This window comes from Pediculus humanus, genomic scaffold, assembly GCF_000006295.1.
Source record: "Pediculus humanus corporis 1103172107373 genomic scaffold, whole genome shotgun sequence".
In the NCBI taxonomy this organism is placed as follows: domain Eukaryota; kingdom Metazoa; phylum Arthropoda; class Insecta; order Psocodea; family Pediculidae; genus Pediculus; species Pediculus humanus.
Genome location: NW_002987001.1, coordinates 251,638 through 260,490, shown reverse-complemented (window position 1 = coordinate 260,490; position 8,853 = coordinate 251,638).

The following is an 8,853-nucleotide window of genomic DNA, read 5'->3' as shown; positions in this document are numbered from 1 at the left end:
TATACGAACAATGGAAGAATTCGATGATGGCGTAATAATTATTTAATTTTCTATTTTAACTGTCGCCCCTTTGCCCGCGTCCCTTTCCTTTTAAAAATAATGTAATAAAATTTATTAAATATTTTTAAAAGGAATTTAAAAAAATATTATTATTATTATTATTATTATTATTATTATTATTATTATAATAAATGTCAAAGGATTTTTTTTAAACCTATCTAAATCACTAAAATCAACAAACGGATTTGAATCGGATAATTTTTATTTAAAACCAATTGGTTTTTTTTTTTCAAAAGTTGGCATTTGTGTAGTTTGAAATGTTAATTTAGAAACCCCAAAAGGCCGAGTTCAAATTCTTCGAGTTTCTTTTTCCGTTATCCATCCATTCTACCAAAATTACAAAAAAAAAATTTTTCTTTTCTTTCTTTTTCTTTTCCTTTGTGACTTGGTGAAAAAAAAAAAATTATTCGAAACACATTTTTCGGTTGAAGTTATATTTTTTTTTTTCCGGTTTTTTTTTATTGTTTTTCCGACTGGAGAAATCTCCAGCACCAAAAAAAAAACGAGAGAAAATCTCCAGCAACACAAAAAAAAACTTTAGCCCCAAATAAATTTAATTTTAATTTATTTTCCATTGATTTTATATTTAAACGTCAGTTTCGGCATTATAAAATCATTCATTCATTCATTCAATCAATCAATCAATCAATCATTCAATCACTCACTCATTCATTCATTCAAACAAATTTATTATCATTTGTTGATAAGCTAAACGTTATTCAAATAAAAATGATTGGGTTGTTACTTTTTTGGTATGGAAACCTCGGGAAATTATGTACATTATGTAAATCATTATTGTTTTAAATTTTATTTATTAAACTTTTTGTAACAACCAAACAACCATTTTGTGCACCGTATTCATCATTATTATTATCGTTAAGAAATTGTTTAATGTTGTCGTTTGTTTTTACGATTAGAAAAACTTTATGAAAAAAAATAAAAAATAAATGGTGGCACGTAGGTTTCTTATTAATTTTTTTTCTTAATAATGGATTCGATAAATTATCTATATTTTAACCGTTGCGATGATGATAATAATAATAGTGATAATAATAATATTTTTATTTATTTTATTAATTTTTTACGTCGCGAATGTTGTTGTTGTCGCAAATCATGTTTTTAAAATTTTCCATACGATAAAAAAAATATTTTTTTTGTCATTAAATATTAATAATAATAATAATAATAATAATCATTGGAAAAATTTAATTAATTTATTTATTAAAAAATAATTGGGTCATTGGAAATATTAAGCAAACAATAAACTTATTAATTTTAACGAATTTAATGAAAAAACGCATCCTTACGCGTACGTACGTAAGTTAAACACGTGTGTACACGTGAATTTTTATTTATTTTATTATTTTATTATTTATTTATTGTTATTATTATTATTATTCGTTATTAAATAATTTAATATACATATTCATAAAAGTTTACATACATAAATGCCGCCATTAATTAATAATTTATTTATTTATTTTATTATTTATATTAATAAAAAAAAATTAATTAAAAACTTTGAGCAATACATGTGTGTACGTGCGTGCGTGTGTCCGCGTGTGTGGGTACGGTTATAAAAATAATAAATGAAAGAGTCTCCCGATGCGGAAATGAATGACGTCATAACAACTGACGATTTTTAATAGATTTTTACGAGCTTTTTTGTAAAATTTTCTGTCTCTCTCTCTCTCTCTCTTACTTTTTTTCTCTTTCTCTCTCTTTTTTAATATTATTATAATTATTATTATTTACGTAATTGATGCTGGAACGTTTTCCAAAAGCAAAAAAAAAAAAAAAAACTTTATGTAAACGATTTTTTTTCGTTTTTCGTTTTTCCACATTTTCCATTTTATTCCATTTTCTTTCCCCCTCCTCTCCTCCTCTCACCCTCCTCTTTTTTATACTTCTTCCCGCCTTCTCCTCCACCGCCATCGGCTCCTTTTAAGTTTTTTAAATAAAAATAAAAAGGAAAGTTTTTTCTCAAAAAATTTCAATTAAAAACTTTGAGTTTTTGGTTGTCTTTTACTATGAAAGTAACAGATAATAATAATAATAATAATGATGATAATAAGGGTTTGATTTGTGCACGTTATGAAAAACTATTCGAAATCCGCCATTTTTAAAATGAGTGAGACTCTTTTTTTTATTTTTTCGATTTTATTTTATTTTATAAATTTTATTTGATTCGAGTCGTATCACGGGTGTGTGTGTGTGCGTGAGATAAAGAGGGAGGGAAAAATAAAAAAAATGTCTTCTGCTAGTTTTAGTAAAACAATGCGCGGCTAAAAAAAAAGAAACTTAAATTTGCTACATCGCTTAAACTTTTTAATCCAATAGTAAAAAAAAAAAAGATCTCCCCAAAAAAAAAAAGGTTTTGCCGTAAAAGTCATAGACCGTCATTTATTATTAAAAATTTTTTTTTTTTTTGACCCGATTTACAAAGGAAAAGAAAATTCACAACGCTGGAGAAAAATTCTGGAGAAAAAAAATTTTTCGAATCAATTTTTACGACCATAATATAAACTTTTCCGGCTTGAAAGGTTAAAAAGAAAAAATTTTTTTTTGACATTTAAGGGAGTAAAAAAAAAAAAAAAAAAAAAAAATTTTTTTTTTCACTCGGTTGTGTTTCGTTATGAGTAAAAACAAACAAAACAAACAAAACAACCAAAACAACCAAAAAAAGGGGGAAAAAAATTTAAAACTTGAATGAAAATAATTTATCGATTTCAAATGAGAAAGTTGTTATTGTTTCCTTTTTTTTTCTTTTCTAAATAATTAATTTTCGCATGAGTTTTTCTTTTTTTTTTTTTTACGTAGGAGCGGATTTAACGATAAAACGTTCATTCGATTCTATTATTTAACGTTTGTCTTGTTTTACGAATTTTTGTTGCGTATCGATCGATTTGATAAATAAAAAACGTTAATTAAAGAAATTTTCCTATAAAAAAAAAAAAAAAAAAAATTTTCCAGAGAGTTTTCTTTTTAATTTTAATGTTTCGCTTATAGTTTTCTATTTTCCATTTATTATTATAAAAAAAAATTATTATTATTATTATTATTATTATTATTATTATCGTAATCGTTTGAAACGTTTCCCCGTTTGTTTGTTTGTTTGTTTGTTTGTTGTTATAAAATTCGAATAATTAATTTTTAGAAAATAAAGTTTTATTTTTGTTTCGATGATGGCGACGACGATGTTGATTATAATCATGATGATGATGATGATGATGATGATGATGATGATGATGATGATGATGATAATAATAATGATGATAATGATAATTTCAAATATGCAAACAGCACATGATTGCGACAGTTGCCTTAAAGTGAATAATAATTTTTTTTTTTTTTTTAAATTGTCGTCGTATAAAATGTCAAAAGTTTTTAACATTCTCTCTCTCTCTCTCTCTCTCTCTTTCCATCACTCTTTCTCTCTCACTTACTGACTCTCTCTCTTTCTCTATTTTTCATTCTGCTAATTTACTTTCTCACTTTTATTTTATTTTATTTTACTTTTTTTAAAAACATTTTTAGAAATTCAATCAATAAATTCATTGGATAAAATAATACTAATGATAATAATAATGATGATAATTTGAATAATTTTAAAAATTTTATTGGGGTACAGAAAAAGGAAAAGCTTGGGTTCCGTTTTAATAATAATAATAATAATAATAATAATAATAATAATAATAATAATAATAATAATAATAATAATAAATTCTTTTGAAGGTTTAATAATAAAAATAAAAATAAAATTTTTTTCTTTCTTCTCACAAACAACAAAAATTAATTTTTTTTTTCTTTTTTTTCTTTTATTGAATGTCTTCTTCCTTTTAAATACAAAAAAAAAGGAAAAAAAGGAAAGCGAAAAAAGGAAGAAGAAGAAGAATAGGAAAAAATAAAAAAAAGGAAGTTTATAATTGAAAATAAAAAAAAAAAAAGGTTTAAAGAACGCGTAAGTGCGTGAGTGCGTTTGACTCTCGCTTTCATCGATTTATCACAGGAAAAAAATTATTATTATTATTATTATTATTATTATATTTGTTGTCATTTTTTTCTGATAACGGCTATGATAGTAATAATAATAATAATAATAATAATAATGAATCGAATATTAAGGAAAAAAAAAATTTTTTTAATTAATTTTTTTTTTTTATTAATTGCGGTTGTTGCCAGAGTTTTTTCGAAAAATTTTTTGCGAACCTTTTTTTTTTTTTTACTAAAAGGTGAAACCTTTTCTGCATAAAGGTTTTGTCCTTTTATAAATATAATTAAAAAAAAACCTTTTTCTTTACGACGATGACGACAAAAAAAAGGTTAAAAAAGGTTAATCGTAAAATTAAATGATTCTTTCACGTGTGGGAAAAATTCAAAATCGATATTTTTTTTTTTTTTAAATTTCCCGCGTAAAAATTTTAAATTCAAAAAAAAAACGCGGCGTAATTTTTTTTTACCGGTTTTATATCTTCTCAATTTGATAAGAAGACATTTTGACACGGTTGTTTTCATTCTTCGGATGATACGGAAATGACGTCAAATTTTCCCAATTTTTTTTTTTTTTTTATTTTCATAACATTAACCGGATGAGAAAATTTTCGACGGGGAATTAACTAATTACTTGGAGGGAAGGGAAGGGAGAAGGGGTTGAATTCCTTTTTTTTTACATCTTCAAAGTTTCTTTTTAGTTTCTCACTAAAATTTTGGAAATTCTGGAACACAAAAAAAAAAAATACGAAAATTTATCAATTTTTTAAATTGTTTTCCGGTAAAAATATTTTTTTCCTTTCCATCATCATCAAATCGATAAAGTCGTTTCGTGTTTTTTTTTTTGTGAATAATGGCTCCCCGTAAAAATAACAAAAACGGAGAAATTTTTTTTTTGTGTGTGTGCAAGGAGGGGGGAGGGGTGAGAGGATAGCGATGAAAATATTTTTTAGGAAAAAAAAAAATTATAATACATTTTTGACGAAACGATTTTTCCACGACGTCATTTTATTCAAAAATTAAAAGAAAATTTTTTTAAAAACCGGAAATAGTTTTCGTATAATTTTTCATTTGATTAAAAAAAAAAAATTTTTTTTCCTCGATAAAATCGAAATTTTTTCCGTAGAAAAAATCTCGAAATTGAGGAGAATCAATTAAAAACAAAAGACGGAAAATTTTTTTTTTATTTACGTATTTCCGGTTTGCAATCCCAATAATAATAATAATAATAATAATTTTACTGGAAAATTTTTATCGATTTAACGATAAATACAAAAAAAAAAAAAGAAAATGCATTTCCGACTATTCGATAAATTTTTTTTTTTTCGTTTGTTTAAAAAAAAAAAAAAAAAAAAAAGGGGATAAAACGAAACGGGGAAAAAAAAAAAAAAAATTTTATTTCAAAAACATTTTTTTCACTGTTAATAATTGGTAATCAATACTTGGACGACTATTTTTTTTTTTCAGTTTTTCCAAAAAAAGAAAATTATATTTGTTTGTTTGTTTTTCCGGTTCGTCCCCCCCACAATTTTTATTTTCAAATAATAATCGTCCGATTATTATTTTGTCGTCGTCGTTAAAATTTTTTTAACGGTCCGATTATTTTTTCCATGTAAAATTTTTTGTGACCTTCACAATTATTATTATTATTATTATTTACTGAAAAAAAAAAAAATTTTTTAAAAAGCAGAAGAAAGAAAATTTTTTTTTTTTATATTACAAATTGAAATTGAATTTTCCATCACGATTTTCACAAAAAAAAAAAAAAAAAAAAAAAAAAAAACGCCGTCGACAACAACCTGAATATCGCGTTTAATAATTAATATAGATTATTGATTTCCGGTTAAAAACGAATTTCGAGTTCGATAAAAAAAAAAAAAGAATTATTATTATTATTATCGTCATCTGAATTATAAACCGAAGGGGAAGAGGGCGGAAAGGGGGGAAGGGGGAAAAGGGGAAAAATTGATATTTTGAATTAATTAAGGGGTATTTTACAAAAATTTGTTTGCTTGTTTGTTTGTTGTTTTGTAACGAATTTCGCTCAAACAATTCTCTCATTCTTATTTAAATTGTTTTAAACAAAAAGCCGAAATAATAAAGGTCAGAGGTGAATTTATCGTACGACATAAAATTATAAAAATTATAGTTTTAGACGTTAAGGACGTAATAAACGGAAACGGAAATAAAAGGAAAAACTATATTACGTATGCACGTACATATATATAATTTTTTTTTTTTTTTTGAATATTTTAAATTGACCCGCGCTACTTTTTTTACTTTCTGACAAAAATTTTTTATTTGTAGCAAAAAAAAAAAAGGAAAGCTTTTATTTATAGCAAAAAAATTTTTTCAAATGAACGTCTTTCCCTCCTCCCCTCCCCGTTTGTTTTTCTTCTGCTTTTTTTTATTAATAAATATTAAATTGATTTTCGTAAGGGAAATTTTTTTTTCTGCCGCCATTGATAAAGTTTTTACTTTTTTTTTTTTTTACGCTGATAATTTTCGTGGCGTTCGTCGTATCGAACAAAAAAAAAAGTGAAGTTTTAAGATTAACGAATCGTAATAAAAAAAAAAACAAATTACGTTCTTAACGAACGCCGCGGCGTTCGACCACGATCACGCCATCGATTATTTATTTCCGTTTTTTTTTCTTCTTCCCTTTCCTCCTCCCGTCTTCCTCGCGTTTCCCGTTTGATTTATCGTTTTTATATTATCATCATTATTATTATTATTATTAGTATTAGTATTATTATCGTTATCATTAGACAAAAGTTTTCGAATAGTCGGAATTTCATTCGCAAATCCGTTCGAAGAATTAACTTTATTTCTGAGAAATATTAATGATGATGATGGAAGTTTTCACTAGGTCAGGTTTATTTCGTTTCATTGTTCATCGAGATCGATTACCGCCATCATCACCGCCATCTCCATCGCCACCCTCACCGCCACCACCGCCACCGCCACCATTTCCCTTTGATCCTTAAAATTTGTCGTATGAAAATCGAATTCTAAAAGTTAATTTACATCAACGCGACACTTTTATTGAAAACATTGTCGGAATTCGTTTCCGTTTCCTTCTTTGTTCTCTATTTTTTTTTTTTTTTTTTTTTTTTTTTATAATCGTTATAATCGATTACAGCAGACGATAAAATAATATGGGGGGAGGAAGGAAAAACTATTTTAATAAAATGTACCTGATTCGAATTAAAATTAAAATTTTGTGTAATGAAATTCTTATATTTGAACGGTTATGACGTAATTACGTTCGACTGCGATAGACCATGAAAACAACCTTTTTATTATTATCATTATTATTATTATAGAAATTCTTCTTTTTTTTTATAAGAGATCGTTATCCTTTTAATTACGATTTTAAAATTACATTATTATTATTATTATTTATTGATCACGTGTTTAAAATTACGATGACTAATTGGAAATTTTTAATAACTTATCATTCGGTATCTATTTTATTTTTTGTTTACGCTTTTACCTTGTGTTTCCTACCCTCTCTGGATTTTCCCTTCTTCTCTTTCCCTCTCTCCTTCCCCCCCCCCCCGAAAAAGAAAAAACTCGTTAGAATATCATTAATAATAAATTTTTTAATTTTCTTTAAATGTTAAACAAAAAATTTTTTTCTTTCTCTTGTAAATTAAATAAATATCAAATTCGGTGTATTAAATGACTCAGAAAAAAATTTTATTATTATTATTATTATTATTATTATTATTATTATTATTATTATTATTATTATTATTATTATTATTATTATTATTTTCGGTCTCTTTTTTCTACTAAACTCTACGCCGATGATAATAATGATGATGATGATAATGTACGAAATTTTTGTTTTCTACAAATTCTCGTTTCGTTGACACGATTTAACATGAGTGAGTGAAATCGTTTCCGTCGGTAAATGACTTTAATCGACGTGACGTCACATGGAAAATATTTTATTATTATTATTATTATTATTAAATTTTATTTAAAATCGATTAATTAATGGACGTTTGAATACCAAAAAAAAAAAAAAAAAGTCGATGCGTTTAGAAAAAAATTTTCCAGGATTTTAAAATTCGGGTCGTGACAATTTACGATTTCGAGGAGGGAAATTTGTCGCACGTTTGTCGGTTACGACCACCATCGTCATCATCATCATTATTATCATTATTATCATCTCTTCGATTCTATTTTACAAAAGAAATTTTTGACGCGACGGCCGAAAAATAAAATTTTCTAGACTTTTCTCTTTTTTACATCGTCATTATCATTGTACAACAAGATTACAAATAAGTAAATACATATATAAAACAAACCGCCGCTTCTACCTTTTCGTCCATTTTTTTATTGTCTTCTGCTTCTTCGGAGTTTTGCGGTTTTTTTAATTTATTTACAAATCCGCTGCCGCAAAAAAAACAAAAAATTTCTTTTGAATTTTATTTAATATTTCGTCTGCTTTCACCGACTTTCCGTTCGTATGTTTGTTTATATTTCAAAACAAAAAAAAAATCGATGAAATACATAATTCGTACAGCAACGTATTAAATAAATAAATAATAAATAAAAAGACGAAAAGGTTTAGTCATGTGAATAAAAAAAAAATAAATAAACGCTGCTTATAAAAAAAAGGATGAAACAAAAAAAAAAAAATTAATTGAAAGCTCGTCGATTTAACCCTCACCCCCCCGTCCCCCACGCCGCCCCTTCCGGCGAAAGATTTGATCTCCCACGTGAAACAACAAATAAAACTAAAAATTTCTCCCTCCCCCCCGAAAAAACTTTTTTTTTTTTAAATTTTTA